Source organism: Ochotona curzoniae, unplaced genomic scaffold (genome assembly GCF_017591425.1).
Source record: "Ochotona curzoniae isolate NIBS_2020 unplaced genomic scaffold, NIBS_Ocur_1.0 contig_1014, whole genome shotgun sequence".
NCBI lineage: Eukaryota > Metazoa > Chordata > Mammalia > Lagomorpha > Ochotonidae > Ochotona > Ochotona curzoniae.
Window position 1 is genome coordinate 41,726,544 of NW_024464920.1, and position 21,850 is coordinate 41,748,393.

Below are 21,850 nucleotides of genomic sequence, written 5' to 3' on the forward strand. Positions count from 1 at the left end.
GCTAGGACTGGATCAAGATGCCTGTCAATCATGCCATCCTTATCTCCACTACTCAACTTGTCTCAACCACCGTCCATACCTTCCTTTACCCCCACGCAATCCCATGGACAAGAAAGCAGAAACCAAGTCCCTTGCAAGGGCATCAAACAGCCTCATAGCATAAGGTAGAGGAATGCAAATCCTAAGAATTAAGAGGATAACCCAGGGGTTACATGTGCAAGGAAGTTTTATTTAAGATTCAAAGACAACTGCCAAGCTAAAACATGCACGCACACACACCAAAAAAAAAAAAAACAAGAAAATGAGGTATTGACAAGCCACTTGTCTGTCAAAAGTTGAGCCAAAATTATGATGAAAGAATTCAGCATATTTTAAAAGATATTGAACATATTTATCAAAACATAAAAGTTAAAACAGCTTTGCTCTAATCATTGCAATTTGAAAATAAGATTTAAAAATAATATACAGCTGCATCTGGCACAATAGCCTAGTAGCTAAATCCTTGCCTTGCATCCACTAGGATCCCATATGGGCGCCAATTTGCATCTGAGTTGCTCCACTCCCCATTCACCTCCCTGCTTGTGGCCTGGGAACACAGCAGAGGACGGCCTTGAGACCCTGCTCCTGCGTGGGAGACCTGGAAGAAGCTCCTGGCTTCGGATTAGATCAGATTAGCTTCGGCCATTGAGGCCACTTGAAGAGTAAACTAGCAGACAGAAGATCTTTATCTCTCCTTTCTATAAATATGCCTTTACAAGAAAAATATTTTTTTAAATATATCTAACAAAATTTTAAGACAGAGGATAGAAGTTAAAAATACCCGGCTTCATAGAGTGCCACAATAGGAAATTTATAGATGTATTAATATTTAATTCTCATTTTAAAAACTATGGCAACTTCCACCTATTAATATTTTTTAAGATTTACTTCATTTTTGTTGGAAAGTTGGATATACAGAGAGGGGGAGAGACAGAGAGGAAGATCTTCTGTCTGTTGATTCACTCCCCCAGCGGCCTTGATGGCCAGAGATGAGTTGGTTCAAAGCCAGGAGCTGGAGCCTCTTCTGGGTCTCCCACATGGGTGCAGGGTCCCAAGGCTTTGGGCCATCCTCAACTACTTTCCCAGGCCACAAGCAGGGAGCTGGATGGGAAGTGGAGCGTCTGGGTTATGAACCGGTGCCCATATGGGATCCTGGCACATGCAAGGTGAGGATTCAGCCACTAGGCCACTGCACCGGGCCCAACCTATTAACTTTCAAGGAATTTTCACATGTTTCACTTATCAGACTGTTTTAGGAACACCTCACTCATTGTAAATATTGATGTGAGGTTTGAATAATTGCCTCTGTTCCTCTGGAATAATGTTGCTTACTACATTTTGTTTCTAATGATGTGCAAAGCATATTCCTATTTTTCCATCTATTCCTTTATCTGTATGTGAAGAGAGAGGACAGAGTTACAGTCACAAGTGTAGAAGGGGATCTTTTTCATGTTTTGAGATTTGGATCCCTTTAGGTTTGTGTCATCCTATACTGTGAGAGTCCATGATTCAGACATTTACAATGCTTGAAATAATTTAATCATTATGAGTAAAGCAATATGACTTCAAAACAGATTACTAAAGAATATTAAAATTCTGGATTCAAACAACAAGGAGTAGTTGGTGCTTCCATCAGACTTTCCCAGACTTCCTCCTGACAGCCAGAAGGGCCCTTGGCAGTGACCGTGGCTGTCACGATGAAGGGTGCCCCATCTGAGTATCATCTCCTGAACTACTTTCTGTATGCAGCAACGGGTTTCCTAGCAACTGAGCTCCACTCCCCCATGCAAGCACCAGCAGAGACCCAGGAAAGGGATGCCTAATGCTCTACCTTACAGAAAACTGGAACAAGCACAAACATCCGTTCCCAGACTGGAAGCTTGAAATGAGTGATGCTCAAATCTCTACCTTCTGAATCAGCCACAGAGAATAAAGCAGAAATAGGGGCAAATATTTCTTAGCTCTTAGATGAAATTCTTAATTCTTGTATTACAAAAGACTTAGGGGGAAAAAGGGAGCTCTAGCAAGAGGACATCTATGAAAGTGAAAGAACACTTACTCTAATCCAAATCTAACCCGAGACACCTTTTAGCGTCACCAAGTTTGAGACAAGCGGAGAGGGCTTAACACTGGTTGTTAGGGTGTCATCCTGTATGTTGCAGGTGCCCAGATATTCTGAGCAATGGGGAAGGCAAAGATCCAGGGGAACATTCAAAGAAACCACTTGGGGAGAAGTTGTTAATGATGTACAGAACACTAATGCAAAGAAACTAACTAATTAATTAAAAGAGTTAGAGATCTTCCATCTTCTGGTTCACTCCTCGTATGGTTGCAACAGTAGTGGCTGGCCCAATCCAAGGACAGGAGTCAGGAGCTTCAGCCAGGCCTCTCACATGGGTGGGAGGGCCCAAGGAACTAGGCCATCTTCCATTGCATTTTTCAGGCCATTAGCAAGGAACTAGATCAGAAGTGCACCAGTCAGAACACAAACCAGCACCCATATCAAATGCTGACATTACAAGCAGTAGCTTTATCCACTAAGCCACCATGAAAACAATTTGCATGCATGAACTAAGCACTTTATATTAAGTCCCATTTAATTTTTCACAGTATCCTTGCACACAAGGAAACTGAAGCTCATACAATTTGAGAGTCTTAGCCAGGATCACACAGCTAATATTGAATGACCTAAAGATTTACAAAGATTTACAAAACTGAATAATTTATAAGATTTACAAAATTGAGTGAGCTACTCAATTTTGACAACATTTCTAAAAGATGGGAGATAAAATCTGAGAAAAGGGGTTGAGGCAGAGGAGAATAGAATGGTGGGACATGTACACATGTCCAGAGAAGAACCTAGCCTAAGTAACAAAGGAAAAAGCTGGAAGTTCTGAAAAGCAGCCACAGCAGCCACACAGCAAGCAGCGGGGTAAACCCCAGTCTCACCCCAGAGCCCTGACCCACCAAGGCAGATACCCTATTCCTTCCAATGACACGGTCCAAGGATATCTGAGATCTGCACCTGGATACAGCCCCCAAGGAGCCAGAAGCCAAGATGCTCGCTTGAGCTGAGAACTTTCTGGAGGTGGAACCTCTTGAGTGGAATTCATCTCAAATCAAATTAGGTTTCACAGCAATAGCATACATCCAGGGCACCCGGCTGTTCACATCAGACCCAGGAATACACAGTTAACACCAAGAATTACAGTTGTTAAAATCACTGCAACTAAAGGTGATTGTGTCCCTTTGCTGTGGTTGTTGTGATTCCCACTCTGGCAGTCTTAAGCAACTGTTTCTTACAGCCATGGTGGGGAACAGAGGAAACTAGCAGTCACCTCCGAGAAGACCACTCCTGCTGGGGCCTAGATCTTGTGATGTGAGCACCCCAACTGCAAGGCCACTACATTTTTCCATGGTAGCCATGCATTGCCAAACTTCAGAGGGCACCACCCACATGAATTACAATGTGAACAGTGCCACTTGGAGTTTGTGTGTGATGGCCCTGCTGTCTTGCCAACTTCTACAAATCCAACCCCCTACTTAAGCTTTCATAACTCAGTGGAGTATTGTCTCCCCTCTGACCTCTTACTTGGCCTCTCCCTCATATGGAAAGATTAGTAGGTAGCATTTACTGTATAATAGGTACCTGCCAGGTACTGCATGAAACACGTCACATGTGTTATCCTATGTGATAATTACCATTATATGGATGATGAAATTTTGCAAGTTCAAATTCCTTGCACAAAATTCTAGAGAGGGGGTTGCAATGAAGGCAGGCTGCCTGCAGAGCCAAGTACTCCCGCCCACTCTGCCAGCTGTACCTTCCTGGTTGTCTCAACACCCAGAACCTTCCCTTCCCCTAGCACCTATGGTACTTGACTGTGCTCACTTGTGTATGATTCACCCACTCTGTGGAACTGTGAGGCCTTCAAGAGCAGGCCTCCCGTCTTATTCCTCCTTGGCCACCCTGGGCAGCTACTACAGAGGTGGAATTTAACTACTGTTTCTTGGAAGCATGCATACATGAGTGACCAGTGATGACTTGGCATCACACGCACTCTGACCCTCCTCCAGGTTCTGCCCTTCAGTTTGCCTAACACATGCCACATGTCAATCAGAACAAGAGCAGAGAGAGCAGGGCTGCTGACCCCATCTCGTCCCAACTAATTACTGAGAGAGAGCAGGATGTGTTGACAATTAGTTTTGAGGTCAACTGTAAAACTCAGGGACATCACATTCTGAGGTTCTGGATGGTCATGAATCTGGAGAGGATACTTTTTAGCCTACTATTTTCTCTAAGTGATTCAGTAGGGGACACAACCCAGTTCATGAGCTAGCCCAAGGCTTGTGGCTTGGTTCTTCTAGCTGAGCCAATGCAGCACTTGACACCAAAGGCCCCTCTGTTCCTCCTCCATGCCCTATCGATGGGCTTTGCTGGCAGAAATAACCCAGAGGGAAAAGTCAATGCTGCCCAGGTGACGAGATTTTCTGTAAAAGGGACTGTTCCTTCCCTCTTCCCCAATCACTTTTTTGCTCCTCACTCAGCCTTTGAACTTGGGCAGGGCTCTCCTCACCTCCTCGTCCTTTAAACCAAGAGACGGTCTTGAAGAGAAAATGATAGGAAGAAGAAAGTCAGATCATGCTTTGGGAATCTAGTGAGACAGCTGAATTCCCAAGACTATCACCGTTGCCATCAGATGTGGCCCAGACACCGAGTGCTGGAAGTGATGGCTGTCAGTGGTGGGGCAGCTGCAACAAAGCTAGTTAATGAACTAAGTGCACCTCTCCCCCATCCCAGGACTCTGCCGGGACAGAGGAAAGACCCGATGAACTTACAAAAGCAGTGTTTATTTTCACAAGAAGTGACTCTAAATCCAGTACAACTGAGATCGTCTGTTAGCCCTTGGGAAGAGAATGCCAAGAGGAGAGTGGTGTTCTTTCTGATCTCCTGGTATTTTTGCAATAATACCAAGATAATCACTCTTACCTGTCCAAATTTGGATCTGAGGAAACTGGAGCCGAGAGAGATTGAGTGAAAAATCGTTGTCTCTCCCCAGCTTTCTACCTATGCACACAGGAAGGACAAGAGGCTTCATGGAAGGATTAGGAAGGAGCTACCCATCTTGACACCTTTCTTTCCCTCCTCTCAAGCCAATGCATTCGGGGAGGGGGGCTTGGACTGGCATCTAAATTGCTACATTCCACGTCATAGTGCCTGAGCTCCCGCTTCCTGCCAACGCAGACCCTGGAAGGTCACAGCAACGACTCAAGTGATTGAATACTTGCCACCCACACGGGAGACCTAGTCTTCAGCCTAGCCCACTCCTGGCCATTGCAAGCATTTGGGGAGCGAACCAGTGGGCGGGCATACCTCTACCCCTGTCTCTAAATACATAATTTTAGAAGAGGATATAAATGAGTAGGGAAAGCACAAGCTACTTTGCTTTCTCGGCACCTCACTTCTGATACCAGATATGTGGTATCAAAAGTTTTTTCTCAGAAACTCTATACAGACACCAAAGGGAATCCTAGACTTAAGCTCCCCATTCTTGAGAAGCCGCACAGGTCAGAATGGCAGCCAGGGAACGTGTGTGGTCCACCTTGACCTCTGCGAACGAATCCCACTGAGGCTGACCTCAGTAGTACCTCTACTGGGTTTCTTCCCTGCTCAGTGCAGAGCTGAGCCCAAGCTCACACTTTGCTTATCAGCAGTAACTTCTTGCTCATCACTACACATTTTCTCTATTAAGCTTCTCACCATTTCCTCAGCTCTTGGGTTGCACTGCCCACTACATGTGGAGAAAGAGTTGCAATATGGCGAAGGATATTCTGGAGAAGACAATGTGTCATTACCAAAGTAAGGACAGAGTAGAGAAAGGGACAAATATCAAATACAAGAAAAAAAATGTAGACCTATGAGAAATTTAGTTATTTGGGGAATTTGAAGACAGATGGAAATTTGCTAGGAAGGCAGGCAGATCAGGAAGCACTTTGAATGCCAAGATAATAAGCTTGTGTCTCAACCTGTGAGTAATGCAAAATTGCCAGTAAGATTTTTTTTAAAGATTTATTTTTATTATTTTTTTTACTGGAAAGGCGGATATACAGAGAGGAGAGACAGAGAGGAAGATCTTCCGTCCAATGATTCACTCCCCAAGTGAGCGCAACAGCCGATGCTATGCCGATCCGAAGCCAGGAGCCTCCTCAGGTCTCCCACGCGGGTGCAGGGTCCCAAAGCCCTGGGCTGTCCTCGACTGCTTTCCTGGGCCACAGGCAGGGAGCTGGATGGGAAGCGGGGCTGCCGGGATAGAACTGGCGCCCATATGGGATCCCGGGCATGCAAGGCGAGGACCTTAACCACTGTGCCATAGCGCCTGGCCCAGCCAGTAAGATTTTAAAGCAAAGAACAATCATTGCATCTGCTTTTATAGAAGCATGCACTGGTGTCAGGTAGATGATGGAGGTTCAGGCAAGGGTCCCCCAATAGGTCAAGAAATTGATAAGGATCTTAGTCCCAACAATGGCAGGGAGAAAAGGAATGACAGTGGACAGATACATCTGAAGTTGAGCAGACGAAGTGCAGTGACTAATTCAACATGGAAGTGGGTGAGTGTTCAAAGCCAAGGACTGAGTCTTGGGTGCTCATACATGTGGTTAAATAATTTTGTCATGAATCAAGATAGGCAGCCCAGGAGAAAGGAGGAAAGATGTACTAGGAGAGATGTACTCGGAAACTTGCAGAACAGGCACAAAATTGGAAAGGAGTTGGAAATAGGAACTTAAATTTGAGAAGACAGTGCTAGAAATGTATGACTCATCAGCATTTCATGGAAATTGAAGGTCTTGGAGGGGGAAAAGAAAGTTTCCAGAAAATATAGAAATTGCTGGAAGACAAGAGAAGGCAAAAACTTAGAGAACACTCATATTTATGCAACTATTAGAAAAAGAAGAGTAAGGAGAGATTAAGATGGCACAGCCAGAGCAGGCACTTGGGGCAGCCATGAATACCCCAGCTGAGTTGTCCCATCCTATACCAGAGGACCTGGGTTTAAGGCCTGGCTTTACTCTCAATTCCAATTTCCCCTTAATTCAGATACTGGGAGCAGCAGTTAACAGCTCAAGCAGTTGAGTCCCTGCCACCCACTTGGGAGATCTGGATGGAGTTCCTGGCTCCCAGTTCTAGTTGTTTTGGAGTGAGTTTCTGATTCAGATCCAGCTGCTCTGGCCCCCAAGGGAATAAGCCAGTGGAAGATGGCCCTTTCTCTGCTTTCAAATAAATCGATTTTTTTAAGTCGTAAAAAAAGAATGGCCAAACAAGGTATGATTGTTAACATTTCATGATTGTCACTAAAATTCAGGTGCCTGAAACTGAGTGGTGGTGTCGCTCCTTTGCTCCCCCAATGTCCTCTCCGAGGTGTGCTGCCTGCTCCGTAGGAGCCTTTGGGGGGTCAAGGCGGTAAGGAAGAGGGAGGTACAGGTGCATTGTAAATTTCTATTTTTCTTCCTGTTGTTGATTTTGTATTGTGAACTTTTCGTTTAACATTTAAGGAGATGTACAGTAACTGAAATGGAGACTAACATATCCAGATGTGAATATACAATGTAGTATGCATTTCTACTTCCAAAGATGGACTTACAATGAAGCTGCTTACTATATCTTGACAATAGGATGCTGTATTCTCTGGCATTGTCCATGCCCAGAATGATGGACATATGACTGCATGAAGAACTACACTTTAGTAATATATCATTACTATATCAGAGGAACTGGGGGGCGGGGCAGAAGATTGGGGAGGGGATCAGGGAAATCCCAGGAGCCTATGGAACTGTATCATAAAATGATAATAATAAATTTTTAAAAAGAAAAATTAAAATAAAATTCAAGAAATTATTGGGGAGGAAATCTTGATTTCAACTCGTACTTTGGAGGTTCCCAGTTCAGGTTCAGATGAGCATGTTATTCCAGCATCTGGTACAAGAGGACATTGCTGAGTGCACACAGAGGGACAGAACATGGTGAAACAGGAAACAGCAATGGAAGCCAGACTGAGTTTGGCTTAAACACACAGTCCACTCAGGAAAACTCCCTTCTGAGAATGCCCCCTCCCATGACCTGAAGATCTCACAGCAGATCCACCTCTCAGATACCACTTGATGGAGGCTCCCATCAACCACCAGTGCAAGTCTTCAGAGTTCAAATATTTGCACAAGTCTGGGGAGCTGAGTTGGAAGTACCTGAAGGAAATAGGACAGAAGCAAAAAGAAAGTGCCACCAGACCTATGTCAAATGCCTCAAGGAGATAAAACTAATCATCTGATGCACTGTTTAGAGATCATGTTAAGATGCAGATTTTGGGGGGTGGAGGATTCAGTAGGTCTTGGGTGGGGCCTGAAATTCGGCATTTATAACAAGTTTCCAGGTAATGGATGACCTTGCTGATGGCCCTTGGACTTCACCTTAAATTAGCAAGGGAGTGGAGTGTAGGCAGACAAAACCACAAAAAAGTGTGACTAAGAGGCACCTGAGAACCTGCGAGGGGTTTCACTGAAGTGGCAGAGGTTGAAGTCAGAGAGTAGGTGTGAGTGAAGAGTGACTGGGATATTGAGGAGAGGGCAAGGTGAAAGAGGACAGGAAGGAAGATGAGAGGGGGCAATGGCTGGAGAAAAGCCAAGTCTGGGCAGGATTTGAGAACCTGGGGAAAAGGTGAGCCCGCATTGAGAGAGGGAGGCAGCACAGAGGAGTGGAGCGACATCCTGGAGGAAGGACTGGTCCCAGCATGGGCATGGTCCCTTTCCCTCCTTCAAACTCACAAAGGCGAGGATGAAAGTCAAGACAAAGAAGGGGGAGTTTGGTAAGGTAATTTCAGAAGCCCTGTCCTTTATCTTTTTACAGAAGTAAGAACTATAGTTATCCACCGAGAACAAAGGGGTAAGCCAGTTTGGGAGGAGTAGAGATAGTAATGATGTGGAACAACCCCTCCAGAGTACAAGGAACAGATATGCTGCTGATAAGGAAACACAAGATAGTGATAAGAGAAATGGCAAGTGATACTAGTCTTGCTTATATAATAATGTTCTATCTAGAACATAGGACTTAGTGTAAGACTCAAGTCCGGAGAAGTTCAGAACTGAAATGAAAGTGAGCACGGCAGAGAACATGTTGTGTGTCCCACTGGCACCTCAGGTTGCAGGCAGCATCTCCAAGGGCCACAGCTCCCAGCCAGAAGCCAAACCTTCTGGATCTTATTGACAAGAGTTTACCTAAATTTCTTTTTGTAACTTTTCTAAAAAATTATTAGTGAATATTTATTTAAATGAAAGGCAGAGACTGAGAGAGCGAGCTTCCATCATCTGGCTCACTTCCAAAAGCCACCACAGTCTCAGCTGAAGCCCTGATCCAGGTCTCCCATATTTGTAGCAGGAAGCCCGTCACCCACAGCCTCCCCAGGACTTCATCGTTAGGAATCTGGAGCAAGGAGTGAAGCTGGGTTTGAACTTAGGCATAGCCAATCTGTTCTTATTGACTAAACACAGCATTGCAATCTTTCTTTATTTCATCAAACTTAATTAGGATTCCAGCCACAGCAATTTCAAACCTTTTTGCCATTTCGTAACAGGCAAAAAGCTTGCTTTGCAATTTTCCCTTCTGAAAAGATCTATAAATCAATTCATCTATTAGATTAATTATATCTGACACCACCCTTTGTACAAGGTAGACAAAGAAAGGAAGTCATTTTGGAAGACATGTTTTCTTGGGGGACTGGGACTCCATTATTGAGTACCCCCCTTACACATGCCTGATCCAAATGAGATGAGTGCTGAGATTTTCCTGAAGCTTTGGGTACTCCTGTCTCTGTTGCCCCCAGAGTTCTGGAGTAGTGGCTGACCCAAGTACATAGAGTCCTGGGGACTCATGAAAGAAAAGGGTCTGAGATCTCCAATATCTTTTCTGTGAAATTCAGGCAGCAGTATGATAGAATAATCCTCATCAAGAAATGTTGAAAAGTCACTAGGGCTAGAGCACTACTGCAAGATAATCCTCTACCAGTGGTGGCCAGCATCCCTCATGAGTACCAGTTGGTGTCCTAGCTGCTCCACTTATGATTCAGCTCCCTACCGTGGCCTGGGAATGCAGGGGAGATTGGCCCAAGTAGGAGACCTGGAAGAGGCTTCTGGCTCCTAGCTCTGGCTTTGGACCAGCTCAGCTCTGGCCATTTGGGGAGTAAACCATTTGGGGAGATGGAAGATGATCTCTCTGTCTCTCCCCTTCTCTCTCCCTCTGTCTTTCAGGTAACAATACATTTTTTAAAAAGCTACTAAGCCTCAATATCTATCCAGAACCTGATCTCATCCCACTACCTTCCCCAGGACCAGCCTGACCCTAGAACCTCTCTTCTGAGTCACTGCAGTCACCTCTTAGCTGCTCACCCACTGAACCCGGGGGACCCCCTGCACTGCATTCTCAATTCTGCAGCAAGAGTTACACTTGTGTCACTTGAAAAGTCAAGTTCATTCCAGTGGCTGCTCTGCTCACCATTCTGGTTCCTTCTGTTCCTACTCAGACAAAAGTCTCGGTCCCGACAAGGGTCTAAGTGAGCTAGATCCAACCAGTAGTTTTTCTTCTGTTTCATCTCCTCCTATTCTCCCTGCTTCAGTTTGAATTCTCCTGAAATAGGAAACCAGTAAGAAAAACACAAAACACACCTTCACACATCTATTCAACTTAACTGATTTTCTACTTTTATGATAGTGCAAATGCAAATCTATGCTCTAGTCCATTTTCTGTTAATAACACAATTATACAAACTGAGTACAGTATAAAGAAATTGATTTTGGTTCTTGTTTCTGGACCAATGTTGAGGAGCCACATCTGGTGATAATCTTGCTGGAAGAGTCTGGGGTGGTATAGAAAATCACATGACAAGAGATGGGAGGGTGTGTGTGTGTGTGTGTACACATTAAGCCATGGGACACCCACCCTAATCACCTTCCCACAGTATCACCTGTAAATACAGTGAGATTTTTTTTTGTTTTAGTTTCTACCCTCTTGAACTTTACAATGGGGGCTAAACTGCAACATGTGTTTCAGAGAGGACAAATCATAGTCAACAATCTGATGGCCACAGCTAGAGAACCAACAGTACAGATCTAATCTGAATCCAAAGGCCTGAGGCCCAGCAAAGACAATAGCCTGAGCCCGATACAGGAGTAGACTGATGCCCCACCTTACAGCCAGCCAGGAAGAGCGATTTTCCCTTATCCTGTCATTTTGTTCCAGTCTGAGTCAAAGCATGAACGTAGGAAAAGATCAATGCGCCAACCCAAGACAGGTAGATATAGAATGAACTTTCCCTTGGTTAGCGTTGTCGGTCTATCCAGGTCTTTAGTAAATTAGTAGAGACAATCTGCTTTATTCTGTCTTCTGATCATATTTTAATACCTTCCAGAAACATCCTCACTGATATATGTAGGATAAGGGTTAACAAAACATCTGTAAGACCCCAGTTAAAAAAAAAAATCTGGGCACCTTGTGGTTGACGCATAAAATAAGCCATGACAAGTCAACTTGGGGCCCAGATGCATTTTCTTATGTCAGACTTCATTGTATCCAAATAATGACAACATGTTCACGGCTCTGCTTAACACTCATACAACCGAAACACAATGTAATGTCCTTGAGCTAATTTACTTTTCCTCTTGATATCACATATCTTAAGCACCATGCTGTAAAACCAGCAATCCTTAAATTCTATGAAAACAAGCTGATTCAGCTTATGTTACAAAATTTAGAAATAGGAGAAAAACAAAGATACTTGCTTTCTGTAGAAGGGTACTCAAAAAAAAGAGTTCACAGAAAATGGAATAGAAAAGTAAGCTTATTTTGGTACAAAATTCATTATCAACGCATACATTTTTATAAAGCACATTTTTCTATGACCACATACAAACATAGCAAAATAAAGAGGGTCTACTTAAGACAAGGACGGTCCTCAAGGCTGTAACTTATCACCCAGTCAGAGCTGGTATTTATAAACACCTTCTCCCCTTATTCATTCTGCGTTTTGCCTGTGTTTTAGGCACCATCTCACTGGTCATGGTTCTTTACCTGATTGAGTGACACAAACCTTCATTTCAAAAGGGTTTGGGTCATTAGTAGTCCTGGGTTCTTTTGATTTTTGCCATTGATCTTAATCCCCTCCTGATTGATGGATTGAGTACTACAGAGTGGTAGTATTCAGAGATGCCCTCAGGGATCCCCTGGCCCCCAGACATTTTCTCCCTCGCCTCCATGGAAAAGCCACAGCCCCATTTCCTGTGGGTAGTCAGGATCAGTTACCCAGTCAGCACAATAACTTTTTTCTTTGCCTATTGACTCGGAGGCATGAGGAATCTAAAGGGGCCAGGGCATCATAACTTTCAGCTCAATGGAATCATTGTTGTGCCTTCTGATGGATGCATTCCTTCCTTTGGAACGAAGACCCCTGGGCCAGCAGAGCACAAGGGCATGGGAATAGGAAGTCAAAGTTTTGCAAATGGATCACTCCTGGCAATAACGAATAATGCCACTCCCATTTCCACCCATTGAGTCCCAGTCTCATGAATCTTGGTTATGAGAGAAAGAACATGATATATGGGACACAGATGCAGAATATACACAGCCTTCTGGTGAACCTTGTCCCAGCCCTGTAAAGGCACTATAACCTCACTAACTCTAACTGAATCTTCAAACGTTCATCCTACTCCATCAAGAGAGCTGCATAGGAGGATAAGTAACATAAGACAAGCGGATTCCATCAGCATGGGTGTGCAGCCACTTTCTTGTGCTGTGAAGTGAGCGCTTTGACTGCAAACTATGCAGTATGGAAACCAGACTGGCAAATGAAGGGTTTTTTTTTTTTATTTCAAGTCCACAGATGGTGATTTTGGCAAAAAGAGTGAGAGGAAGGATGCAAATCTGTATCCAGTTTGTCTTTCATAGAAGGAACAAACACTGCCCCATCCAAACCTAGGGAGTTGGACCTAAACCCTAATGGTTTTGCCACTTCTCTTCTTGTCCTCTGTTTACTCTGCTGGAGCCACACTATCTCCTTGCTCTTCCTCAAACAGGTCAGCTCTGTTCCAGATTCTATCCTCTCTGCCTGGAATGGTCTTTCCTCCAGTATATTGTGGATCGCCATCTCATCCCGGGTTCTTCGTCTGACTGTCATTGTGTTCCTAAGGCCTTCACACACACAGTCTGAAACCAGCCACCCCAACTCGGCCTTCGCTTCCAGCTGACCCCTCCTGCTTTTCTTCTCCCTGATACTTTTCACACTCTAAAGAACTCCATGATGTATATATGGAATGTATTGACTATATCAAGGACAGAATGCAGGATTCTAGATGTCAGTTTTGTTCACTGGTGCATATCTGTACATCATTCACTAATACATTAGAGCACTTGATAAATATTATTTAAATGAATACACACAAGACTCAAGCCCAGTGCAAGGACCTAAGGCATGAATTGAAAGCCCAAATGGATTCAGAAGCAGCTTGTGAGAGAGTAAAATTGAAAGAGAAATGTCAGAGTTCCTGCCCTTTGAATGGTCAGCCCCAGCTGATTGCTGCTTAGAGGGGGACCAGATGTTTGCTTTTGTTCTTTTATTGAGAAAAATCCCAATATCTCCATAAAAAGTCTTAGGATTTTGTTATGAATAACCAGGCCTCTCTGGCCTAAGAGATCAATGCCAACAACCACCTGTGCTAAGGAGATGGATAAAACCAAGGTCTCTCCAGACTCGGCCATACTGGCAACATGAGGACCTTTAGTATAGTGGACAAGCCTAAAGAAACCCCAAGATGGGCAGGAGTGCTGGGCACTCTTCTCCAGGCTGGGAAGGACCTGTATCCTCTGAGGATCCTGTTGAGCAGCCACAGAAACAGCAGTTCCAGAAACTGGACCCAACTTTCTCCTTTGTTCTTCATTTGGCGTTTGGACATCTTAAGCCTTCAGGGCTTTTTAGATCATTTGGATGAGGACAGACAGGGAAGAAGCCTCCAGGAGGGGACACAGAACTTTCTCCTAATGAGGATCTGAACAACTCCCTGAAAGAATACAGGAGATTTAGTCCTACTTGTGCCCTGAGCAGAAGTGTGTCACATTATTTATGTAGGAGCACTATTCAACAATGTACACTAGTGCTTAAAGCATTGATTTCTATAAAAAGTGGACAATACTACTACTTACCTCCTACTATGGTTATGATACGGAAATAAAGTATTTAGAATAATGTCTGACAAATGAAAACTACCTAATCAGTGTTAAGTATTGACTGTCACTATTATTACATTCAAATAGCTTTCATAACAGAATCCATCATCTCAATTTTTTATCTTGCTGCATTTAATTTTATCCTCATAAACATATAAACTGTGACTGCTAATGTTCCTTATGATAACATATGAAATAATCTTCAAGGAAGACTAACCACTTGAACCCAAAGCTATTAAAGGATAATACATCACAATTGAGAGAAGTGAATCTTAGAAATGTAATATTGGTTCAACAATGGAAAATCGGGCGGGGTGGGGGGCACTTAAGGCAACTGTCAAATCACTTCCTTACGATGCCTTCCATCCCAAATTGGAGAGCCTAGTTGGAGTCTCAGCTCCTCTGCTTCCAATCTGGCTTCCTGATAAATGCAGCAGGCAGCGGGTGATGGCTCAAGTACTTGGTCCATTGTAAACACATGGGAGACTCCAACTGAGTTCTGAGCTTCTGGCTTCAGCCTAAGCCATCCCTCACTTGTAGAATGAGCAAGCCAACACAGAGCAACTGTTTGCCTCTGTCTCTTTTTGGCTCTCTGCCTTTTGAATTAAAGCAAAAAGTGAGTAAGTTTTGAAAACCAGAAAATTTAATTCATTGCACTAAAAGACTAAAGACAAGACCTACGTACTTATTTTGTTAGATTCACAAAATGCAGTCATAATATTCAATACACACTGAATTTTTTTATGATAGCCATCCTATCAGGGATGAGGTGATATCGCCTTACAGTTTTGATTTTAATTTTCCTGGTGACTAATGACATTGAGCAGTTTTTCATATATTTGTCAACCATTTGTATTTCCTTGAGAATTGTCCGTTCAGGTCTTTTGCTCCATTTATTCATGATAAAAACTGCCAGTCAACTAGGAATAGACAGAAAGGAACATTCTTAACCCGAAAAAGGGCAATGCAAAAGCCAACAGCTAACATATCTCAGGGAAAAATATGGGTGGATTTTTTTTCTAAGACTGGGAGAAAGATAAGGATGCCAAGGTGAGGTGAGCCATGACAGTCTGGGCTGCAGCTCCCACCAGCACACTTAATACCAGGGTGGGAGGTAAACCCAAGGTCTAGTATTTAACCATGTTCCACACTGGAGTAGTGTTTTATTTCTAGCTCCAGTTCCTAACTCCAACTTCCTGCTCATGTAGACCCTGATGATTCAAGTAATTGGGTTCCTGCCACCCATGTGGGAGACCTGGGTCAAGTTCTCTGCTCTCTACTTCTGCTACAGCCTGGTCCCAAACTTGGCAGGCATCTGGGGAATCAACCAATGAATGCAAGATCTGTCTCTATGCCTCATGAATAAGCATTTGTTTTAAAACCATGATTGGCATCTGAACTGAGACCACTTGTGTCTAAGCTCCAATTCATCGCCCGTCAGCTGTTGCACAAGTTATTTTATCGCTATGTACTGCAGTCTCCTCATTGGTGAGACAGAAGATAATATAAAAGTATCCATGTTCAAGATGTGTTGGGTGAACAGCAGCCACCAAAGAACATCTATGTGATCTCCAGAATCGAGAATGTGTTGTTTTTACAGCAAAAAGGAAGTAAATTTGCAGATGGCATTGAGGTTACTAGAGTATTGACTATTAAAAAGGAAAATGATCCTGGATTGGCCAGTGGACCCAGTGTAATTACAAGGTTCTTCACAGCAGAAGAAACCTATTGGAGAATAGACTCAGAATGGGGTGTGACTGTGGATAGGCAGAAGTGACAATGCTAGCCTTAAAGATGGGCACAAGGGCCATGTCCAGGGAATATGAGTGAAGTGACTGAAAACTTGGAAGACAAGGGAGTCTCCCCTAAAGCCTATAGAAAGGAATATAGCCTGGCAAACACATCGATTTTTAACAAGACCCATCTCAGACTTCTAGCCTACAGAGTAGCAAGGGAATATTTTTGTGTTGTTTCCAGTTGCTAAATTGGGGTGGCTTGTTATAGCAACCATAGAAAACAAACACATAAAAATTAACCCAAGTGCTTACATTCCTATTGGGCACTACATAGGAGTCCCACAACCTACCCTTATATTACCATGATGATGGTGGTGGTGTTTATTGTATCAGTTGCACCTGTTTACTTCTGCAGTCAGTCATATCACACAGAGGTGACTCTCTAACACCCCGGTGGACAGTAGAGATACTCTTTGGGCTAAGGCAGCTCCTGGTTTACAGAATTAGTACCACCCAAGAAGTCAAAGAAAGGACAGAATTGTAGGACAGGGGTTAAGCCGCTGCCTGTGATCCAGCATGCCCATATAGGCACTGGTTTAAGCCTTGACTGCTCCACTTCCAATCCAACTCCCTGCTAAGACACCTAAGAAAACAATCAAAGGTAACTCAAGAACCTGTGACTCCTGCTATCCATATGAAAGACTCACATGGAATTCTAGGCTCCCAGCTTCAGCCTGGCCCTGCCTTGGAAACAGCAGATGGAAGATTCTCCTTATTTCTCTGTCTCTTTGTCTCCATCTCTATAATTCTGCCTTTCAAATAAATGCATAAATCTTTAAAAGAAAAGAAACCTGAAAGTGTTGCTTTTTGCTGTTCCTGTCTCATCTTTCCCCAAACTCACTGTGTAGGAAATAAAAGCATTTGGGGCTGAGTCAGGATTAATCCAACCGGGTCCAACCAAAATGGAAAGCAAAAGAAAAGGTCTGTGGTTTTCTGGTCCAAGGAATATTTGTGTTCCTCATGGGGATTCAGCACAATATGGGAGAGCTGGTGTCATCCAAATTCAAAGCTGAAACTGAAGCTCAATGCAAATGTAATCCTGTTCCAGTAAGTGCATTTAGGAGGGTCAGAAAGATTATTAAGAATAAACAAGATGTGTTAGGGGAAAAAATCTGCCCTGTGCACTTGATTCCCGATATTTAATTTTAAGCTTCATTCTACCATTTCCTCCTTTCAAAGAACAAGGAGAAACTAGTGTGTTGTATGGGCTGACAGTGGTGTGGCCATAAATGTTAGAAGGACAGTAGGTGAGGTTTGGTTGAGATTCTGCTCAAAGCTTCAGAGTGTCTGGAGCTACATTTGTAACTGCAGGATTCATCTAAAGACACACATGAATGCCAACATGTGCACACTTTCCTTCACATACACCCACACCTACCACTCCTAACCCTTGCTCCCCTCCCACACTTCCTGGATTTACAACCTTGACTATGAGGAAGAGAAGGAAGAGCAAAGGGTGAAGGATGACTTATGGCTATTTGTTCATTCATTCATTCAACCAACATCCATTGAACATTGGCCATGCCAAGTGCTACCCTTGCTAGAAACAAATTTGGCAAGAGCCACACAGGTTGGGTTTTTGCACAAGTTTCATCAGAAAGCTGAGAACAAGTAATAATGAAAAAAAAAAAAAGATGGAAGCCTGGGGAGTACTACAAAGTTTGGGAAACACTGAAAAATAATGGAAATGGTAAAAGAGGATTTTAATAAGTATCACTGAGATTTGTGAGTTGGATCTCCTATTATATTCAAGAATCCAGCAGAAATAAAAATGGTATTTAAGAAATATTGGTTGTTAAACTTCTTCATTGTTGGTGATATCAAGTAAAGACTTGGCCATGAGGCCCCCAGCTTATCTCTGATATGGATTGAACAGGGCTTGGCACCCCTAACTCACGGACATGTTGGAACTGTAAGTCTTATGTTAACAGTTAATGGATTAACATTAATGGTTTAGGGTAGAGACTTGATCTAATTATGGATGCTAGGAGGCAGGGCCAGTGGGAGGTCTGCAGGCTCTGGGGCCTGCCCTCAGAAGGTAGTACTTGAGAGAGGATGTGTTTAGTTGACCCTGGCTCAGCCTTTCTCTTCTTCCTCTGTGATTGTCTCTCTACATCCATTCCACTGTTACCAGCTTCCACCAGAAGCCAGACTAATGGGACCATCCAGTCTTAAACTGGGAAACCTGCAACTATAATCTGAAATAAACCTTTTCCTCCCAAGAAGTTCCTCTGGGCTATTTTAGCCAAGTAACATAAAGCTAATACAGTACCTTTAGAGAATTAGTACAGACATAAGCAATGTTCAAAGATTGTAGTATACGGTGGGAGCCAGTTCATTCTCAACACTTCCTCCAAATTGTTAGGCAGATAGAGTTAAAGAGCTGGGGCTCTGCAGCTAAACTGCCCGAGTTCCAGTGGACTTCTGGCTGGGTAATTCAACAAGTTACTGCACCTCTTTGAGCTTCTATTTCATCATTTATTAGTGGGATCATCACAATAGCTATCTGATAGGATTAACACATGAGTTATATGAGTTGCTACATACAAAGCTCTTAAGACAGATGTTGAGCTATGACAAGCACTAAGCCAACCTTCAGCTTTCTTGTGTGTGGTTGTCATGATTGTTTTGGCATAATGAAAATAAACAAAAGTGCTACACAATTCTTGAGTTTCCTGCTCACTGCTCAAGCCACAACCTTGTTCCCTAAGCCAAAATTGGTCATCTGTCCAGGCCTGAGTCAGACCTCTTTTCTAAATGCCTTAGCAGTGTTTCCTACAGCATTCACTGGGCTCTAATCCTTTTCAGCAGATCTTATTCATCTTGCTTCTCCAGCAAGACTGAACACTGCCTTCAAAGCTCAAAAATCATTCCCTTCCATGGCTCCTCTTCCCAGTTGCAGGCAGTGGGCCAAGACTGCATTTTGTTTGATTAAGCAGAATGGACACCGTGAAGTGAGTCACTTTGTAGACACATAGCTTTCATGTTTCTCTGCTTTATCTTCTCCATATTCTTTTCCACCATCCATTTTAAATCTTTTCATTTCGTTTCTGGAAGTCACTACATGGGTAATACTTTTTCTTATTGGTGTTCAGCTCATTCTTGCCTCATTGTCAAACCAAGAATTGACCAGAATATCATTCAGAAAGTTTAAAAATGTAATGGCAGCATGTGTTGTGCACCTACAATTTTAACTCCACTATCCAAAACACCTTTAGCACAACAAATAAGCAGGTTTTTCAATGTCTTTCAGAACATTATAGACTGTGTTACATTGGATCAAAGAGTTAGAAGGCAGAAAACGTGTCCTTGGATTCTCTTCCAACACATCTTGCTTAGGATAGATAAGTAAAATGAGACCAATAAAAATTCCTGCCACATAGTCTTACAAATCAGACTAAAAAGATTGTATTTGAAATGGTAAATACATAATTTCCTGTTATCAAACTCAATAATCTGCTTAAGGAGTTTGCCTTACAAGCCACAGAAGGTCCAGTCTGTGTTCAGCTTAATTAATATTTATCCAGAGAGATTTCAAGACTAGAGGATTGAAAAGGATGGAGGATTTGGGTTAAGCAGGTGGGAGAGGAACAATTGGTGACAAAAAGAGAGAAAGAAGAAAAATTTGATCTTTTGCTAATACCTAGGACCAAGCTTAAGAACACACAAGAAAACAGTGTAGCTTGGAGACCTGGGACCAGCTGAGGAACCTCTTGAACAACTGCAGCTGACAATCCTGCTTTTAGTTCCGCAGCTTAGTAGGGCCAGCTCAGGCTTAGGGTCCTTCATGGAGACCCTGCTCATGTTCAAACATCAATTCATTCATACACAGTGAGCAGAAAGCAGCCTACTGCTTTGAGACTTTGTCCCTTTGCTTTTCATTAATTAGTCTTTTGTTCACCCGGCTGAGCGGTAAAGAAATCTCGTTCACAAATCCTTTCAGAATCCAACGCCCCAACATGTACCCACATTAGTGAAAACAAAAGAAAATCTGTTACCTTGGCTCAGTGCCTTGGCCACATGGTCAAACTGGCTGTTGAAGAGCTTTTTTTTCTTCTTAAGCAAGTGTTTATTGAGTGACTGCTATTCATTCAACAAACATGCCACTAGTGTCTCTGGCCCTGCCCTTGGGTTAGGGACACAAACGTGAATAAGGCCCAGGAGTTTGGTACTGGCAGTCAGAGGTCAACAGGAGTTAACATCCCTTATAAGAAATGCTCAAGGCTGGGCTGGCAATGTAGCAGATTAGGTTAAGCCACCAGCTGTGACTCATGCATCCTATGTAGGCACTTCTATGTGACACTGCACCTATGACACTATGTGAGTCCCAACTGATCCACTGCTGATCCAGGTCCCTGCTAATGTGCCTAGGAAAGAAACAGAAGATGGACTAAGTACTTAGGCCCCTGCACTGACTTTCAAGATATGGATGGAGTTACAGGCTCCTGGCATTAGTCTGGCCCGGCCCCTGCCAATGTAGCCATTTGGGGAGTGAGTCAGCAGATGGAAGATCTCTTTCTCTCTTCCTCTCTCTTTAGCACTCTGTCTTTTCAAACCAATCAATCAATCTTGAAATAAAGATGGAAGGAAAGGAAAGGTGAGGAGAGGGGAGGGAATGAGAGGGGAGGAAAGAGAAGGGTAGAGTTAGGGCTATAGGAGACATCTGGATGAGGTGCTCAGTTATCTTGAAGGAGGAAGAAGACAATTCTCTTGAGTACAGGATGAGAAAGTTTTTTCTTATGATGACTTTTCACTGTGAACCAATTTGACATGCACTTCTCTGTGTCTACTACCTTGCAACCTATGCTGCAGGTACCAGGCACTCTTCTCAGCCTTGTCTGATGTAACGCATGCGATGTTCTGTGATGGAGACCCTTTGAGTGCTTCTGTCTTGCAGGCAATCTGGCCCCAGAATCTATGTTCCTGATCTTGATACTATGGTACCTTTGCCAGGCCAAACCTTTTACTGTCTGTCTCTCTCAGCTGTGTAGTCTCAAACAGGGTCCTATCTTCTGAAACGACATGTCTTCAGGACTCGGCACCATTCTGAAACAAGGGTAGTCTTGAAAAGATGGACTTGGATCTGTCCCTCTGAATTCCCTGTGGCCAAATGCTAAGAACATGGTCTACCTGTGGCAGTGTTACCCACAGGCTGGAGTAACTTCTAACCACTTCAGTACTTAATATGGAGGCCAGAGCAGGAGCCTGGGTGGATTGAGGCAGGAAATGGAAGACACACAAGCAATTTATTTCCCCAAGCCTTGCTGTGGACTTTCAAGATCTGGGGATAAGAGCAGAACTGGACCATTTGCACATGCTGCAGACCTGCCCTCGAGTGCAGTTTTGTGGCTCAGAGGGCAGGATTCAGGCTTTAGATAATAACTGCATAGATTTGCTTAGTAAACACCAAGCAACCGTAGGATAATGACATGTTCTTACAGAGGAGGGGCTCAGTAATTACCTCCAGTGGCCCCAAAGTGTTATTTAACACATATTCTGGTTTATAAGACAGAAATAATGATGAATTTACTTGGTAATTATACAGTACTTACCCACTACATATCCTGCCAGTAGCAGATACTTTACCTGTCACTAAGGAGCTAGCCATTGCTTTGGTAAATAAGTGGTTCTTATGATTGGTCTTTAGGTACCAAAAGCATTACTGAAACACCATTAGTGACATTTCTCCAAGGGGTAAATACACAGCTATGCTGGAGAAGCCAGCCTGCCTTGGGCCAACTGCTTTCTGTCTGTCTTA